General features: G+C 41.1%; 1 protein-coding gene across 4 annotated transcripts in view; it reads left to right on the top strand.

Annotated features, from left to right (window-relative positions):
- The window catches only part of thsd7ba (thrombospondin, type I, domain containing 7Ba), a 356,829-nt gene that overhangs the window by 154,553 nt on the left and 181,510 nt on the right, over window positions 1-20,766 (top strand). The gene's annotated exons all lie outside the window — the stretch shown is intronic.

Raw genomic sequence — 20,766 nt, 5'->3', positions numbered from 1 at the left:
CACTCACAAACACACCCAGTATATACATCCATAGAATTGTAGGGAATGTGAGGTTAAGTGCCTTGCATTTCAAGCTCTTAGAGATGCAAGGCACATGTAGCACAAGGAAGCTGGAATAAAACCCACAACTTTCCAATTGCAAGACCAATCTACCCACTGGACCCTAGTCAACTGGACACAATTGGGTGTTCCACTGATTCCAGTTCCAAATTAAAACTGGTTTTGGAATGGATAAAGCAGGTTGACATTAAACTTTTGGTTTGGTCTTTTGAAATCTAAGATCATTAAAAGCTAAAAATTAATGACATTCATGCTAATCATGAGTGGATGTACACTTTGAACTGGATCTATATTTCAGTACATTTCAGTTCTAGTCCTCTCCAATCATGATCAATAAATTGATTTGAAAGTCCTTGGCAAAATCTATCAGCAAGCAATAAAATATTGCCCTCATGATGACGCGATTAGCTCACTCATTAAAATTCAAGTCAGCTACCAGGAGTAAGTTAGTCCAAAATGTTGGTCACAGAGCCCTGGAAACTCAGGGAAATAATGTTCATGCCTGCTGCAGAAACATTTTTATACCTGCCTTCACTTGTTTGTTTTGTTGACTTAACAGAAAGGAACCAGTGTTTTCAGTAGTCCCCAATTGAAACATTTGACAGCTCACTGCTGTGTCAAAAGTTACATTTTGAGAGTAAACATCCAAAGAAAAATGGGACTTAAGCATAGACAATGTGAAAATGTCTAGCAAAATAAGAAACTTTTAAATTAAACATGTGGAGTCAAAGATTTCTTGAATAAAAAAATCTTAACCAAGACAACAGAAACCAGAGTATAAGCTGGATAAACATTTTACTTTAGGCCTACTAAAGTAATCTTTTTCTGCTTGTCAGGTTACAACCATAAATTTCAATATTTGTTTTTTCCGGAATTTTATGTTATGAACCAATACAAAGTACTTCATATTTGTGAGGGAAAATCATTCATGGTTTAGATTTTTTTTTATATAAATAAAAGTCCTTACTGTCAGTGTTTTATATCTAGTGCCTGTAAATGTTTCCCATGACTCTTTGCAAAATACAGTAGCCCAAACTCAATCAGAGTAAGTGATGAGCATCTGTAAACAGCAGTGTTTAGGTCTTGCCACAGATTCCCTGTTGTCTGGACATGTTTCATGGTGGGGATGGTTTGTGCAGGATGAAGATAGTTTCACTCACACATAAGGTTTTCCATGTAGGCTAAAAACTTTGATTTATGGTAAAGACCAGATTTGTGGACTACATCACTTACATCCCTGTTAACAGATTCTCTCACATAAGGTGTGAATCTCTGCAGCTCTTCCAGAGTTACCATAGGCATATTGGCTGCTTCTGATTAATTCTCTGTCCCTGGCAATGCTCCATCCATTTTCAGAAGATGGATTGAACAATGCTTCTTGAGTTGTCCAAAATTTGTGATTTTGAAGTAACAAAATGTTTAGGGGTATGGATATTTTTCTTTGCACTGTACATGTTATTGTGAAAGGAAAGAGGCACCTCTCATGTAGAATAAACACAATTCACAATGTCCTATTCAAATTATAGTAAGTCAATGTTTCATTGGATCATAAGGATCAAAATTCTTGATAAATTATTTTAAAAGTCCACTATGGAAGAAGCATTAGAAACTGACTGACTGACTGACTAATCTAAATGCAAGGACAAAATTAAATGCATACCAATCAAATAATTAAGCAAAAGAATATTGCTTGTTTAATTCTTTATAAGGAACCACATCACATTTCCAAAGAAATAATTAAATATTGTAAGTAATGCCCTCAGTGGATCTTCTTCCACCATTGCAAAACAAACAACATTGTTCCAAGAACAATGTTGTTGTTCATCAGCCAGTGTGAATATTCTTAGAAACACTGTTCCTTCAGGCCATGCTTCTGTGAAGTTTGAACCACATCAGTGGTACATGGATTATCAGCAGCTGTTTACTCAAAAAGCTGAAACTGTTTCAAACATAGCAGGACTTGAGATTTTTAATGTGCTGATGCTGACAACGTACAAACCTCTTAATATCTAACCAATTTTGACAGTGAAGAGAAAAATACCATAAACTGCTCAACAAAGACAAGATTAAACTGCAGTTTTAATCATTTTTGCTTACCTTGGGCTATGCTTTTATATACTGTTTAACATTAGTTACAAGAAGGCTATAAATACCTTTATTTAAAAGAATTATTACAACATATAAGATGCTGTAAACTCCACAAATCTGTCCTTTAAGGAAATGTTGCAAGGACAAAGTCGCTTATGAAAGGCTGCCATAGGGATCGTAGCAAATGTATGAGAAATTACTCTGGCTAGACGAGATAAAAGATTAACTTTTTGGCCTATATGAAAAACCCTGTGTGTGGGTGACAACTAACACTGCATATCATGTGAGGTATGGAACCAACACTGCATATCACTATAAACTCACCATATCCATAGTAAAAACAAGTTGTCGGCATGCTTTTCTTCAGCTTGGATAGTGAAACTCAGCCACGCTAACCTACTCCTGTTTTGTTCGTTTTTTTTAAGTTGTTTATTTTCATCTGACCACTCTGGGTTTATCTGTATCTTTTATTTTCTGATGTTTTTTTTTTTCTCATTTAAAATTTTTTGACAGGCCACGTAAGATGTTGCTCTGAATGAGCTGATTCAGGCCTTTTGGAGATGGATTGACTGCCTGATGATACTGTCATGAACCTTTGCAAACATAAACATGTAATTGACGATTCACCTCATCGCTCATAAATTACAGCTGAGGGTGTGTGGCATAGGAGAGGGCTCTGTGTATAATTAGACCTCGGCGGCACACGTATCATTTAATTAAAAGCTGTTGTGACAAAGGACACATGTATCCAAATATTCTAGCTCATGGGGACAAGGTGAGGGTGGATGTTGGGTAAATTTAGATGAGTGTGTGAGAAATGCAGAAACAGTGATGTAAATTCCGCTAACAGAAACAATATGAATGAAAGCCATTAAAAGTGGTGAGCTCTTGTTATCACAAGCACATGATGAAGGTGACTATAAAGAGAGGTTATTCTGATTTGATTCAGTTCTGTTTATTTATATAGCACCAATTCACAACATGTCATATCAAGGCACTTAACAAAGCCAATTCAATCTAATCATACAGATTCCAAGTGAAGTACATGCATTCCAATTGATCCTAGTTATCAAATAGTGCAGACTAATTCAGTTTATTATTCAAATAGATTAAAAACGTTTTCAAGGAAACCCAGTAGATTGCATTGAGTGAGTGACTTGCAGCATTCAATCCTCCTGGGTGAGCATGGAGTGACAGTCACTTAAATATGATGTAAATGTTTTTTGTTTTTTTTTTCTTTAGGAAATTAGGCTTATATTAATTATGTGATAACTTATTATATTAAATATATATTATATTAGGTTTATACCAAAACAGTCCTGACCCACTGAGGCATAGACATAACCAGACCTCTGGTGTTTTATGGTATCTGTTGCCTCCATGAATTTAACTTCTGTGTTTAGAACATCCTACAGCTGCCTGTTTGGATTTTAATTTGGAAAATTTGTTGCCAAGTCAACACCTGAAACCCATTGCTGTGCTCCTTAAGTCCTTCCTGAATGTTTTTTGCTTTGTGGCAGGGTGCGTTATCCTGCTAAATGAGGCAGGATTGCACACATCTGGGAATACCTTTTTCCAATATAACATCCTCATAGATGGTCGACTCAAAGTTTCCAAGCCTTCCCATGCCATCTTCCCATGGTGGAACAGATGGTATAATCGTATGCTAATTCAGGTCTTTTGGGGTAAATTTATCAGCTTTGGGGAGTGCATGACTAATAAAGATCTTGTCAACAGATTCTCTCACTTGAGCTGTGGTTCTCTGCAGCTCCTCCAGGGTTACTGTGGCCTTGTGGCTGTTGCTCAGATTTTTGCTCTCCTTGCACAGTCTGTCTGTTTAAAGGGAGAGCATGAGCTTATGGTTCCACTTTTTTATGACAGTATGATTATAAATAGAACATCTTGATAAGTTGCAGAGGAATTTTATTTGCTTTTAAAACATTCATATATTTTTAATGTCTATTTTTCTAAACCCGCTTATCGTTGCAAGGGGGTTGGTGCCTATCCCCAGCTCTCATTCGGAAAGGGTACTCCCTGGACAGGTCACCAGCCCATTTTTAATATTTTATGCATTAATATGTATGTATTGACAGAACTGCTATTGTGTTATTTTCAACTGACAATAAAATGTGTAAGTGCAGAAGTCTCATGAAGCATAAGCAGTTGAATGAAAACCCAGAAATCCGCAAAATCATTTACTGACTTGACTCAGTGATGCTTTCACAAATGTAATTAAATGGATCAGAGAGGCATAAGATTTAACAGTGCTGAGAGAGGTTTTATTTGATGCCGCACCGCTTTCTGAAAGTTTACTCTTCTTTTGTTTGCATCCATCTATCTAGTTTTAATGCAGAGTAGAGATTGCTTTTGTTGTGCTACTTGCTGTTATTTTACAGCTTTTTTGTGTAATTTGTCCAGCTTAAATGTTCAGCCGAACCTCACTGAAAAGGCAAATTTGTGTTTAGTCACGCTACAGCAACCAAGTTTAATTTCAGCCTTTTCCTGTTTTGTGGTGAGGTCTGCACAGCCTCTTGCCCTCTCATTTAAATTCTGCTTTGCGAATCTAAAATAAATAGTATATTTCACAGAAGCTCTCTGATGGGTGCTGGAGACCCCCTGAAGTGAACGTAGGGCAGAAATGAAGGAGATGTGGGCGACTGGTTCCTCCTGAGGGGTCGACAGATGCTGATGCCGACAGATCAAGAGAATGATTATTCAGAGATTCTCTAGTGCTTGTGTTTACTGGCTCCCCTGGGAGTAGAATCATTCCAAATCACACCTCTATAAATCACACACTCATATTTGGCACAGTTTGAAACCAGCAACAACACAAAGGTGTTCCTGATGATGAAAGAGTGTTTATTAGGAAACAATGACCATAAATTCTTTGCTACTGGGCTGAAAGAGGCTTTTAGCTACACTATAATTTACAACATCTTATTTTGATGAACAGCTTTTCATGTCTGTATTAGTCTGTTTGTATTTATAATTCACTGATTCCTTTGGTCATCATTATCACCATCAACTTTATTTAGAAAGATTCAGATTCAGAATATCTTTATTTTCATTCACCATAACATCAGCGATGCACTGCAGAACAAAATTACTATAAATGTTTAGGTCACAACAGAAACAGTTGGATAAACTATAAAGAATATAAACGAACAATAAAAGAATAAATACAGAATAAAAACCAGGTCAAAGAAAGGAGGCCGTATACATATATTATGTGCAAACTCTTACAATTTGTTAAAGCACTTTAACTCTAGCCAAGGCTAAAAAAAATGTGCTGAACATCGGGTACAAATAAAATAAGAAAACAAAAACATAAAAAACAAATAACAAAGCTAAAGACACAAAAATGTAAATACTAAATAACTCAAAAACTCAATACAAAACATACTAAAAACCAAACAATAAAAGAGATAAAATCAATGCCAATAAAAGTTGAGTAAAATCAACTCTCAGTTAGGTTGAAGGACAATGAGTAATATTATGTTTTTAAATGAGTTTTAAAAACGGACAGTGGAGGGGCCTGTCGAATGTGCAGAGGTAAAGGCATTCCATAGGGGCCTCAATGGAGAAGGTCCTATCCCCTCTAAGCTTCCACTTCAAACTGGGAATGACCAGGAGCAGCTGGTCAGTGGACCTAAGTGACCAAGCGGGAAAGTAGTGGCAGGGAAGCTTAGTTGGGGTAAGGCTGTGTAAAACCTTAAAAGCAAACAGAAGGGCTTTGAAATTAACTCTAGAGTACACAGGCAGCCAAACACACATTGGAACTGTTTTAAATAAAATATGTCAGACTAGTGTCTGAAGTGGCCTTGGAGACCTGGCTCCAAACCTTTCGAATAAATCATGGACTGTCAGTCCCAGCAACCAATAAATCAAAATGCAACCTAAATAAGCTCTGAATTTTCTGTAGAGAAGTATTGTTAGATATCCAACCAGATGTGTATGTAAATTTCTGACTTGAACAACTATGTCCTTACAAGCAGTATCAGAATGGAATCCAATGGTATAGTGGTCTAGTTTACCATGAAACTGTTTATATTTTTCTTTGAACTCACTTTTAATGAAGTTATTCAGATGACAAACCAGTCTTTCCTTTAACAGCCAAGTCTTCTGTTAGGTATTATTTAATCAACTCAGAGGTAAGGAACGACACAGAGTCAGTTTTTACTTGCGGCAAGGGTAGCTCTGCAGTACAGACTACAAAGTGTTGGCACTCCTCTTTCTTTATTTATACATGCTGGTTCACACACAGTTCAACAAACATTCAGGCTGTGTGTGTGTGTGTGTGTGTGTGTGTGGGGGGGGGGGGGGGGTCAGAAAGATCAGGGTTAATGTGTCTTGATCTTAAACAGAGAGAGGGAATGAGGACTGGTACCAGTCCCTAGATGTTGCTGATAAAAGCATAACTCACTCTTGTCCCCATCTCCCTTCCTGTGGCATGTAAGGAGGGAAAGGCACTTAGAGCAGACATGAGTGATAAACAATACAAAAGTTTTCAAACCCTAACAGTCCCCCCTTTTTTATCACGAATAAGTCATGATCAAATACATGTAAAAGAAAACACTCTGTGTGAGCACAAACCCACGGACGGAAAGCAGATGATATTGTGGGAAACACTCACACGGTCCCTCCGCCCAGGCGACCACCAATCATGGGAGAGTAAAACAATATAATAAAACAAAGAAAACAAAATGTAATAAAAGTAAAATAATTAAAACAAGCCTTGTTCATATCATCATTGCACTTTTTCTCATTTCACTTAAACAGCAACTTCTTTCGACTTTCTGCTATAAGGTCATTTTATGAAGTACAATTATGAATACACTCAGGCATTGAAGATATATTCATTCACAACATGTCATCATAGTCATCTGCTTTTGGGTCCAGTGTTGTGTCAACTTGAATCAATGCTGCATATGCGACTGTGACTGATTGAGTTACTATCCTTTTTACCATGCATTTGCAACCTGGGATAATACATATTGACAAGGTGCACAGGATGATCAGGAATGCTGCTATGGCAAATAAGAAAATCTTAACCCAATCCATCCACCCCCCTCGGAGCATCCAGTCTAGCCAAGAGGAGCTGGGAGTCGGGTGGTCGTGTGCCATAACATTTTGCAGGTTACGCAGGTTATTCAGTGCTCCTGTTATATTTGAGAAATGTATATTATCTGGGATATATGTGCAACAGGTGTTGTTCTTACCAACCATTTGGATGCCTTCTCCTCTCGTCAGTTTCTGACCAGGAACAATAAAATATGTACGCTTCATATACCCCCAGAGTCCTATTGAAAAGGCACATGCTGCTTCTGTGAAATTCATTTTTCTCACATACACTGTAGGGCCCTGGGAATGGACTGGCATGATAGAACATACATAACAGTCTGTTTTGTTTTGTGCTTTAGCTGTTTCATACATGTAACGATACCAATAATTTTGCAGAAACAGGTGTCCTCCTCCTTCCTTTAGGGGTCTGAGATGAGAGCCGTCCGGTGTCCATCTCTTCTCGTGTGATGTTGCATCCTGTGGCTCCTGCCTTAAACAGAGAAAGAGCCCTGCTACCAGAATTAGGCTCAGGCTTATCAGTCCTGTCCACATGTTACAAAAAGCCATGCTAAATTGGGCACAGGTCAGTTGTTTTCTTCACCGGTTTGAGATGCTGGGCCCTATGGGACACCAACCCCTTTGTACGCGGTCTTCCCCTGATACCCCGTCGGTTGGTTTGGCTCCTGTAACGGTGATATTAGCTTACAGTGGCTCTTGTGGATCCAGGATGGTCTCTCTGCGATTTTCAGAGATGTCGGTGTGGTCAGGAGAACACGGTATGGCCCTGTCCAGCAGGGGGTGCTCCAGTCATTTCTGTGGAATGTCTTAATCAGGACCAGGCCTCAGGTTGTTCTGTGAAATTGGAGCAGAATTTACTGGCAGACTACTGGACAACTGTACTTCTTTTGTTTGTAACACTTTATTCATCCATTCAGCTAATGATGTTTCCTGGTGTGCTTTTCCTATGTCATCCATTTCTGATGGCAATGGAAAAGGTCTGCCATGTACTATTTCAAATGGAGTGAGACCAGTTTGATTTGGAGTTATTCTCATCCATAATTTAACCACGGATAGGCATTCGGGCCATGGCCTCCCTGTTTCTTCCATTGTTTTCCTTAATCTATTTTTTATTGTTCCATTTGTTCGTTCAACCAGCCCAGCAGATTGCGGGTTGGTTTTCAATATTTCTAATTTTAAATCCCCTTTTAATTTTAAGATATTGTTAATATTTAGTTTACCCAAGAAACCATGTTTTTTATTCCATCTATGACAGATCATACCTGCTCCTTCTACATAGTTCTCCATAAACTTTACATCCCCTTCTAAGTTAATTAGTTTACTTTGTTTCTTCCCCATAATGTTTAATTTTAGTTCACAATACTATAAATGTCCCAGATAGAAGTTCACTGGTATGAGATTCAAGGAGAGGACAATAACACGCCCTTCTACTGCTACTATTCCGCAGCGGTGTTAATTATCTGGGATTAAACCCGACCTTTATCTCCAAGAATCACAAATACGTCTTTCTATTCTGGGCAAAAGAAAACACAGGACCAGCAGAATCTTGCTATGATTCTTCCAAAATGCTTAGTCCTCCAAACACACACAACAGCACTCACACAGTTAGTATTTTAACATATTTATGTCCCTTCAGCAATATGTGTGGTCGATCTAGCTTAGTTTATGAGCTCCCTTATTATTCAACATTTAATTTCATTTCTCTGCGGCGAAATGCTACCAACTAAATTAAATTATCCAGTTCACTTTATGGCGGAACCACCTAGTCATTCTAATCTCTTTGCGGCGAGATCCTACCTAAATGTATCGCAATTTCCTTGCGGCGAAATAAAACCTACCCAATTGCTTTCTCCTTACGGCGAGACACTACCAACGACTTTTAAGTACTTTTCTTCTTTTATTTATATAGCGCTTACTCTTATCTCATGTACTGTATTTTAAAGCTATCTCACCTCGGAGTTGACTTCTAGCCCCCCCCCCCCCCCCCCCAAAAAAAAAACTAAACTAAGAAGAATTTTTGAAAATATATTTTATTAATAATATTAAATGACCTAAGTGGTCTGTTTTTGTGACATTATATTTAATTACTGGTATGGGTTTGTTCTTGTATATTAAGGTTTTATTGTGCTGGCAGTTGCTCAAAGCACTTTGTTGAACATATCTGATTAAAGATACTTATGTTGTTTACAAGAGGTCACAACAGGTCCAAGAAGGAAATCTCTTCACTGACACTCTCCAGCTAATTCTGGGGGGTCTAGAGGCATTTCCTGGCTATTAGGGATGCATAGTTCTTCAAGTTAGTTCTGGTTCCTTTCCCAGTGGGACATGTCTGAAAAACTAGATGGAGGCACCCTGGATTCAAAGTGATCAGGTGTCTGAACCATCACAACTGACTCCTTAGTTACCAGGGCTGCTCTGGGTTTTTCGGATCATTCTCTTATCCACCACATCCCAACCTACAGACAGAGACTAAGAGCTTCCAAACCCAAGGTTCACACTGTTAAGGAGTGGACTGAGGAATCAAAGAAGATGCTACAGGCCTGCTCTGAATGCACAGACTGGATTGTTTTTGAAACCTCAGCCACTGACTTAAACCAACTAACTGATGTGGTGACATCATACATCAGTTTCTGTGAGGACATGTGTGTGCAGACCAAGACAATCTGCACCTTTGGGAACAATAAGCCATGGTTTACTCCACATCTCAGGAATCTGCGCAAGGACAAGGAAGAAGCTCACAGCAGCGGAGATTGGGCGTGGTACAGGCAGGCCAGGAACAAACTAACAAAGGAGATCAAAGCAGCCAAGAGAAGCTACAGTGAGAAGCTGAAGAACAGCCTTTCTACTTGATACTTCGGCTATATGAACAGAATCCTCGCCTGGCCAACCGTCTGAATGGCTTCTACTGCAGACATGACAGGAAGCCGTTCACACCTCAAATCATCTCCTCCACATCCCATTCAGGAACAAGTTCTTCCCACAAAGCTACCAACCCCCTACCTTCAGATCCTCTGCCTGTGCTGAAGATCTCCGAGGAAGATGTAAATAGGCTCTTTCAGCGCATGAAAACAAAGAAAGCTGGAGGACCTGATAACGTCTCCCCATCATGCCTGAAAGCCTGTGCAAATCAACTTGCGCCACTCTTCTCCAACAAGTCACTGGAGACGTGTGAGGTCCCCTCCTGCCTCAAACGATCCACCATCATCCCGGTGCCCAAGAAACCCACCATCCTAGGATTAAATGACTACAGCCTTGTTGCCCTGACGTCTGTGGTCATGAAATCCTTTGAGCGGCTGGTGTTGAAGCACCTGAAAGACATCACAGGCCCCCTGCTGGACCCCCTGCAGTTTGCTTACCGAGCAAACAGGTCGGCAGATGATGCTGTTAACTTAGGTCTACACTTCATCCTGCAACACCTCGACCACCCAGGGACGTACGCCAGGATCCTGTTTGGACTTCAGCACCATCATACCAGACATCCTCCACCAGAAGCTCACCCAGCTCAACGTCCCAGCCTCAACCTGTGAGTGGATCAACAGCTTCCTGACCGACCGACAGCAGCAGGTGAGACTGGGGAGCATCTTCTCCCGATCCAGATCAATACGTACTGGTGCCCCCCAGGGGTGTGTTCTATCCTCACTCCTCTTCTCCCTGTGCACAAATGACTGCACCTCACTGGACTTGTCCGTGAAATTCCTTAAGTTTGCAGATGGCACCACTGTCATTGGTCTGATCCAAGACAGTGATGAATCTGCATACAGACAGCAGGTGGATCGGCTGATACACCGGTGTAGTCAGAACTACCTTGAACTCAGCCCACTCAAGACTGTGGAAAGGTGATGGACTTTCGGAGAACACCACCCCCATAAACCCCCTTCACCATCCTCAACAACACTGTGTCGGCTGTGGACCGCTTCAGGTTCCTAGGAACCACCATCTCTGAGGACCTGAGTTGGTCTTCACACATAGACACTGTTCGAAAGAAGGCCCAGCAGAGATTGTACTTCCTGAGGCAACTCAAGAAGTTCAACCTTCCACAGGAGCTGCTGGTCATCTTCTACACTGCCATCATTCAGTCTGTCCTGTTTCCATCCATCTCAGTGTGGTTTGGCTCTTTCACAAAACAGGACAGGTGCAGACTGCAACGGATAATCAGGACTGCAGAGAGAATAATCAGGGCTGACCTTCCCTCCATCCAGGACTTATACAGGTCAAGGGTCAGGAAAAGAGCTGAAAAAATCTCTGCAGACCCCACACACCCTGCACATAAACTGTTTAGAGTTGTTACCTTCTGGCCGCCACTACAGAGCCCTGTTCACTAAAACCAGCCGCCACAGAGACAGTTTCTTCCCCCAGGCTGTTTCTCTGTTGAACATTTAATAGAGTACCAAACAATAGCATACAGCATACCTTTTTATTTATATATGTGTATATTTGTATATTGTATATATGTATATTCTTTAATGCAAAAAACAAAAAACTAAAACCAGAGAGCAAAGTGTACCGGAGTCAAATTCCTTGTTTGTATATACGAACTTGGCAATAAAGCTGATTCTGATTTCTGTGTGAAGACACAGCAGCTCTACTTTAAGCTCTTTTCGGTCTATGGACCTCATTACCCTACCTCTAAGACAAAGGCCAAGCTACAGATGAAGATAATTTAATCTGCTTCTAATCAGGTTCTAGTACATTGTTGGTCATGATTTATATATACTGATCATAGGTCAGGGTTGAAATCTTCGACAGACCACTAAATTTAGAACTTTACTCCAGATTATGTCCAAGGGTTCACTTAACACCCCCACCCCATACTCCTGCAGCACCCCTACAAGATGCCTTGGGGGACATGATTGTAAGCCTTCTGAAGATCTACAAATCACATGTAGAATGCATGGCCAAATCACTATCATCCCTCTCAGTAACTCCACGGGGGTAAAGATTCGAAATTATAATTATAATTAACTGTAAGCCTTTCTATTCCCCCCGTGAGTTCGCTTCGTTCATCCTGGTCGGTGTTTACATCCCGCCGCAAGCTAACCTGCAGGTCGCACAGCGCATGCTCGCCGACCAGATACTGAGTGTGGAGCGGACCAACCCGGACTCCTTAGTAATCGTCGCTGGTGACTTTAACAAAGGTAATCTGACCCACGAATTCCCCAAATATAGACAGTTTATAAAATGTCCGACCAGAGAGGACAACATTCTGGATCACTGTTACACCACCATCAGAGACGCTTATCACGCCGTCCCACGTGCTGCACTGGGCCAATCCGACCACATCATGGTCCACCTGATTCCTGCATACAGGCAGAAACTAAAGCTCTGCAAACCTGTTGTGAGGACGACAAGGAAGTGGAGCAGTGAGGCTGTGGAGAATCTCCAGGCGTGTATAGGCTGTACAGACTGGGATGTGTTCAGGACTACTACCAACAGTCTGGACGAGTACACAGAGGCTGTGACTTCCTACATCAGCTTCTGTGAGGACAGCTGCGTACCATCATGCACCAGGGTGAGTTACAACAACGACAAACCCTGGTTCACAGCTAAACTCAGAAGGTTAAGACTGGATAAGGAAAAGGCCTTCAGGAGTGGGGACAAAGACATATACAGAGAGACGAAGTACAAGTTTGGCAAGGCAGTGAAAGAGGCCAAACAACTGTACTCTGAGAAGCTCCAAAACCAGTTCTCAGCCAACGACTCTGCGTCTGTCTGGAAAGGGCTCAAGCAAATCACCAACTACAAGCTGAAAACCCCCCACTCCATCAACGACCGACGCCTTGCCAACAACCTGAACGAGTTCTACTGCCGCTTTGAAAGACAAAGGGACAGTCCTGCAACCATCCCCCATGACGCCCCCCAACAGCTGCAGCCACAATCCACCACCCCCATCTCTCCAACCTCAAGAGGGGCCTTGGCACCTCCAACCCCCACCCTGAAGTTCCCCCCCCACCAGCCCCCTACCCACGCCGAGGACGGCTCTTTCCATCCAGGAGAGGGACGTCAACAAACTCTTCAGGAGACAGAACCCCCGGAAAGCTTCTGGTCCGGATTCTGTCTCACCAGCCAGCCTGAAGCACTGCGCTGATCAGCTGTTTCCAGTCTTCACAGACATTTTTAACACCTCACTGGAGACATGTCATGTGCCAGCCTGCTTCAAGTCCTCCACCATCGTCCCTGTTCCCAAGAAGCCAAGGACCACAGGGCTTAATGACTTCAGACCCGTCGCCCTGACCTCTGTGGTGATGAAGTCCTTTGAGCGCCTTGTGCTCTCACACCTAAAAGACATCACCTACCCCCTCCTGGACCCCCTGCAGTTTGCCTACAGAGCCAACAGGTCTGTAGATGATGCAGTCAACCTAGCCCTTCACTTCATCCTCCGGCACCTGGACTCCACAGAAACCTATGCCAGGATCCTGTTTGTGGATTTCAGCTCTGCCTTCAACACCATCGTCCCAGCTCTGCTCCAGGAGAAGCTCTCCCAGCTGAGTGTGCCCGACTCCACCTGTAGGTGGATAACTGACTTCCTGTCTTACAGGAAGCAGCGCGTGAGGCTGGGGAAGCACGTCTCTGACTCCATGACCATCAGCACCGGTTCCCCCCATTCCCCCCAAGGCTGTGTTCTCTCTCCTCTGCTCTTCTCCCTGTACACCAACAGCTGCACCTCCAGTCACCAGTCTGTCAAGCTTCTGAAGTTTGCGGACGACACCACCCTGATCGGACTCATCTCTGATGGTGACGAGTCCGCGTACAGATGGGAGGTGGACCATCTGTTGTACTGGTGCAGCCAGAACAACCTTGAGCTCAACGCTCTAAAGACAGTGGAGATGGTTGTGGACTTCAGGCAGAACCCAGCCCCACCTGCCCCCATCACCCTCTGTGACTCCACAATTGACACTGTGGAATCTTTCCGCTTCCTGGGAACCATCATCTCCCAGGATCTCAAGTGGGAGCCAAACATCAGCTCCCTCATCAAGAAAGCCCAGCAGAGGATGTTCTTCCTGCGGCAGCTGAAGAAATTCAACCTGCCAAAGACTATGATGATGCACTTCTACACAGCCATCATTGAGTCCATCCTCACCTCCTCCATCACCATCTGGTACGCCGCTGCTACAGCCAAGGATAAGGGCAGGCTGCAGCGTGTCATTCGGTCTGCTGAGAAGGTGATTGGCTGCAGTCTACTGTCGCTCCAGGAACTGTACACCTCCAGGACCCTGAAGCGGGCAGGGAAAATTCTGGCTGATCCCTCCCACCCTGGTCACAGACTCTTTGAAACTCTCCCCTCTGGCAGGAGGCTGCGGTCCATCCGGACCAAAACCTCACGCCACAAGAACAGTTTTTTCCCATCTGCCACCAGCCTTGTTAACAAAGCCCGGAAACCACCCTGACATTCTCCCTTCCCCCCCCCCCCCCCTTTTTGCTGACAGGACACTTGTAACCTGTAACTCTATGCGTTACATTAACGCTCAGCTTGGACTCCTGCTTTACTTGCACTGCCATACTTGCACATATTGACATAACAGCATCCCACAGTTGCTGCAGTTTTGTCAGCTGCGCATCTATGATTTGAAACTTCTTTTCCACCACATCTGAGAGGTTCTCTATTGGATTGAGATCTGGTGACTGTGGGGGCCATTAGAGTGCAGGGAGGTCCTTTTCATTAAAAGAGTCGGAGATGATTTGTGCTTTGTGGCATGGTAGATTGCGCTGCTGGAAGTAGCCATCTGAAGACTGGTACACTGTGACCATAAAGGGATTGACATGGTCAGCAAAAATACTAAGGTAACTGTTGTCCCAACAAACATTATGTTCTAAGTCACTTAATTAATCTTTCTTCTCTATTTTGATGCTCAATTTGAACTTTAGCAATTTATCTTCACCATGTCCAGATGCCTGAATACATGAGGTTTTTGCAGTGTCATTGGCTATTTGTGTTGGCATGCAATTGAAGAGGTGTACCTAATAAGGTTGACGGCAAGTGTATGTATGTTGTAACCCTTTAAAAGAAAATGTCAACCCCAATCATCACTGTTTAATTTGCCCCAAGAGTGTATTAAAGTTGTTGTGTTAGTCTCATTAATATTGCAAAGCCTGCATGCCTTAATGAACTTGTGCAATAAGTCATCTCTGTTGAATCTCTCAGCAACAAGCTGTTTTGTTATTTGCAGCTTGGAAACAAAGTGTTTACAGATTTCTGTGGTACACAAAAGTCACCGAGCAGTTCCACTGTGTTGTCATTTAAAAGCAATTTACGAGGCAGTAGGATCCTATTATTGCACCAATTTGATTCCAATTAGAAGAAATGAATCAAATTATCTTTTTCACAGCATGCTGCAAAATAAGTGGCTGAGAAATGAACATGACTGATGTATACAACTACATTATATATCGGCAAATTGATTACCTTTTTTCTCAAATATCGATTGGTGTAGTTCTTTTGAAGACAATGACAAAAAGGTCAAACATCTAAATTAAAAAAGTTAATTGAAAGTTGTTTTTCAAATTAATGTAGAATAACATGTAAAATGAATTGCCCCTTTTTGAAATATTAAGATTCACATTAGGCACATATTTAACTTAATACAAGGGCATGCTGCAATCCATGAATTTGACCCAGAGACTCAGAGGTACAAAAATTACCATTAGTATTCGATAGGTCTTGTCTGTGCGATCATTTAGTGAGCTCAGTCTATTATAATTATTGCAATAAAATAATTGCAAAAGAGGGTTTCTCTAAGTGGTGCTACTATGACAGTTGCTGTAAAGTTTTATTCTTACTTTAGGGACCAAACCCTGTTGCTAAAATATAAATTATTGTAGCTGAGCTTACCTGTTTTTGTTCACATTTTCTGCTCATAACTTGTCTTCCATTTGGCTGTAAAATATTCAACAGTTTCCACATTCTGTGAACGTCTGTGGTCAGCTTCAAGTCGTGTAATAAGCACATTCAGTTCAAAGCTGGCAGAAGCCTTTTCAGAAAAGGTATCAGCACTTGTTTCCTCTCTGCCCACATTTTGCTTTCCTCTATACAGCAGATTTTTAAAAAATGAAATTACCAGACCCTTGTCACGTAAAAGCTGATGCAACTGAGCAGCAAATGGCAAGTCCAATAGTATTTTACCGCAACCACATCATCAGCCAAATATGATGGGAAATGCCTAAAACTAAAGTTGCAATGGTAAGTTATAAAGGAACGGTGTGTGCATTTTACTTAAAGAAGTGTTTTTATATGCGAGTGTATTTTAAACGTAGTCATACAGCAGTTTTTGATTTGTGCAACATGCAGCTTAAACTGGCAGTAATTTAGAAGAGAATGAGCGAAGGTAGGCAACTTTGTGACCGTCAAGTTTTTTCTCCATCTGAAGTCACTTCAGCATTTTCCCAAACTTGAAAAGGCTTGCTTCCTCCAAAGAGATGCAGGAACAACTCAACTCAGTCACATTTGTTTATTCATCCTTTCTTTTTAGATGGATCTTAACAGCAGTGCAACATTCGTAGGACATAAGTAGGTTGATAACCTACAAACAGATGAGATAAACATTAAACATCAGAAACAACAACGTTCACTTTGACTTTTCATATTTAACTAGTTTCTTAATTAATCCTTTTAATAATTTACTTTTAACTTAACAGTGAATGAAAAAGGTAAACAAACTATGTTGAAAGCATGCATACTAATATGTATCCAACCACAAACAATCAGCAAATTTCAGTACAGTTTTAGTTTTTTGAATTAAATATGTATTATGTACTTCAAATAATATTGTCCAGTTCCTACCAGTGGTGTCTTTGGAGAAGCTTTCAGCTGAAGTTCTTTCTCTGAATAGAATTCGATCTGAGCACAGGTGAACAGAATTACCTTATAGATTTGCCAAAAGAGATAGAGCAATGACAGGGATGGGTGCGCTTGATTCGTTGTAGAGTGCACTCCAGTTGCATGGAGATAGTAAACCATTCAAACCTGTCAGATTTGTTGGATTAACTTGACAGTGACACTAAGGAAAAGCTGAATCCCCTGGATTTAGCACCATAGAAACCTGTAGGTAAAGAGACTGCTTACATTGCATGATAAAATCATATGTGATATCACCTGCACTCAATAATACAAGGTTCATGGCTTTGCAGGACAAGGTTGTATATGGCTTTGCCAAAACAAAAGTTTATTTTTCCCCGCATTTGCATTCAGCTTTTTGTTATGCTAAGTTGTCGATTAAATCCTTCCAACTCAGTTGGCAGCTGAATCATTGACACCACTTTTGTTGTTTTCTAGCTTTCAGCCCAAATCTGGTTTTGTCTTTATGTGGCCATATTATTGTTCCTTCTTGACTATGGGTATGATAGGGCTTAATTTTATGGAAAACACTACTGACCATGATTGTGGGAATGTTCTTATTCAGGAGGTACCATTACACTGATCAGGGTTATGAATGGTGCAGTGAATAGGACAGATTATCTTTTTACCACTGCACCTTTTACTAATTGGGATATATTGCTCAGCAAGTGAATATTCTGTCATCAAATTTGATGTGTTAGATGAGAGAACACTAGGCAAGTGCAGGATTGGATTGAGTTTGACACAAGCCGCATTGTGATGGGTCAGTGTATCTCCAAAATTGCAGCTGTAATGGGGTGTTTCCAGCCTGCAGGGGTAAGTATCTGTCAAAGGTGATCTAAGGAAGGTACAGTGATGACCTTTTGACAGAGTCATGGGTGGCCATGGCTCATTGCTGCACGTGGTGTGAGCAACTGTAGCCTACTTGGTAAAAAGGTTAGAGCTGTTTATGAGAGAAAGGTGTCAAAATGCACAGTGCAACACAGTTTGTTGCACATGCATAGCAGTCCATGCTGATCCATTTCCACTTTGAAAAAAGCCAATTGGAATATGGGAATTGGAACTGAAGAGCAATATATGTAAAAACATAGATCATAATACTAAATGTGTGATTGCAATATTTACATGCATATATAGAAATATAACAATGTTATATCTGTTTATATTTTGTAATAATATTTTTTTTTTCATTGTGAGTGTAAAATTTGCAGAAAGTTTGAATAAGATATATCTTGCTTCAGAAAATTATGTAGCATGCCAACTGCCTCCTGTCGAAGTCTACGCAGATCCCTGGACATTAATGCTTTCCATTGTGTTTGCACAGACAATAATAAAACTGCCGTTATAGAATTTATTTGTTTTTTTGGTTCATCCAAATCCTGTAAAATGAAATTGATAAATTATTTTCTCATGTCTTCTTTGTTAACAATGTAGTAATTTTCCTTTCATTGATACATGTCACAGTTGACGGAAAGCTAAGACTTTAAATAAAGTAATATTAATAACAGATAATTAAGAGAGAAACATGTGGTCAGATTAGACAAAAACATAACTTTCAGGCCTTTATGCAAAATCTTCTTTGCACATTATCCAGAACTATATCCATCATGCTGTGAGAATGGTTTTCTTCAGAGCTAAATACAGGAAAGTGCTGGAAGAAAACCTAAACAAAAATGTGGTTGTAGATTGTATTGAGGGAGAATGACTGGACATCCACTCTATATTTTTCAAAATTGTATTTGTAAAACAAAATAGAAGTCATATGTCATTGAGCTTCCACTTGGCAATTGGGCACCAATTTCAATTCAATTCAATTCAGTTTTATTTATATAGCGCCAATTCACAACACATGTTGTCTCAAGGCACTTCACAACAGTCAGGTACATACATTCCAATTAATCCTAACCATTGAACAGTGCAGTCGGAGTTAGTTTTTATTCAAATTGGATAAAAAGTTTTTCTATCTAAGGAAACCCAGCAGATTGCATCCAGTCAGTGACTTGCAGCATTCCCTCCTCCCGGATGAGCATGTAGAGACAGTGGACAGTCACTGGCGTTGACTTTGAAGCAATCCCTCATACTGAGCATGCATGTAGCGACAGCGGAGAGGAAAAACTCCCTTTTAGCAGGAAGAAACCTCCAGCAGAACCAGGCTCAGTGTGAGCGGCCATCTGCCACGACCGACTGGAGGTTTGAGAGAACAGAGCAGAGACACAAAAAGAAGACAGAAGCACTGATCCAGGAGTACTTTCTATGGGAAGGAAAAGTAAATGTTAATGGATGTAGCTCCTTTAGTCATTTCACCTAGAAAGAAAGAACAGACAACCTCTGAGCCAGTTTTCCAGGTTAGAGTCTGAAAGAGAGCACATATAATTAGTTACAGTAAAAGCTCAGTCAATTTCCATGTCTAGGAGAGAGAAAGGGTTAAACACTAAAGGACAGGGCTATGTGGATCATCGGTAGAGGCTGAGCATTAAGTTGTTGCCAGCAGAAGCTCGGACGATTCCCCTCTCCAGAAAGGTGTCACAGGTAGACACAGAGCCAGGCCAGGTGTAGCTTCTAGGAAGAGAAAAGAGAGAACAAGGTTAAAAGCTGAAATAACAGCAAACAATGCAAAATTGGAGAGTAGTGTGAGAATGTAGCGAAGAGGGTGAAAGTGGTCATTATGTCCTCCAGCAGCATAAGCCTATAGCAGCATAACTACACAGATAGTTTCAGTTCAGATTGTTTAGTTAAATGGCGCTTATTTACAACAATGTCATCTCAAGGCACCCCACAAAGGGTCCCACTGATGGTCATTGTTATACTAAAAACCACAAGGATTGGGATACCTCCCTCTGTCAGACTGATTATAACCATTCGAAAAGAGAAGGGGTCATACAGGTAGCAGAAATGGAGGGTGTGTTTGCACCTCAACCATAACTGAGATAGTTTAGGCTAAACCTGACTCCCCCTTACTCCAACCAACAGGGAGAGAGGAAGGCTCCCTCCCTGATAAACTAAGCCACTCTAACTATAAGCTTTATCAAAAAGGAAAGTTTTAAGCCTAGCCTTAAAAGTAGACAGGGTGTCTGCCTCACGGACTAAAACTGGGAGCTGGTTCCACAGGAGAGGAGCCTGATAACTAAAGGATCTGCCTCCCCTTCTACTTCTAGAGACTCTAGGAACCACCAGTAAACCTGCAGTCTGAGAACGAAGTGCCCTTTTAGGAACATATGGAACCATCAGATCTCTGTTGTATCATGGAGCTAGATCATTAAGGGCTTTATATGTGAGGAGGAGAATTTTAAATTCTATTCTGGATTTAACAGGGAGCCAATGAAGGGACGCTAAAATAGGAGAAATATGATCTATCTTTTTAATTTTCATCAGAACTCTTGCTGCAGCATTTTGAATCAGCTGAAGGCTTTTAACTGCATTTTGTGGACATCCTGATAGTAAAGAATTACAATAGTCCAGCCTTGAAGTAACAAATGCATGGACTAGTTTTTCAGCATCACTCCTGGATAGGATATTTCTAATCTTGGCAATGTTCTGGAGATGAAAGAAGGAAATCCTAGAAACCTGTTTAATATGGGATTTAAATGACATGTCCTGGTCAAAAATAACACCAAGGTTTTTTACTTTATTACCGGAGGTCAATTTAATGCCATCCAGGTTAAGTGATTGACTAAGCAGTTTCTTTTTTAAGGACTCCGGTCCAAAGACGA

Source organism: Girardinichthys multiradiatus, chromosome 7 (genome assembly GCF_021462225.1).
Source record: "Girardinichthys multiradiatus isolate DD_20200921_A chromosome 7, DD_fGirMul_XY1, whole genome shotgun sequence".
Taxonomy (NCBI): domain Eukaryota; kingdom Metazoa; phylum Chordata; class Actinopteri; order Cyprinodontiformes; family Goodeidae; genus Girardinichthys; species Girardinichthys multiradiatus.
The sequence above is the reverse complement of the archived record's forward strand: the minus strand, read 5'-3'. Positions and strand labels throughout refer to the sequence as shown.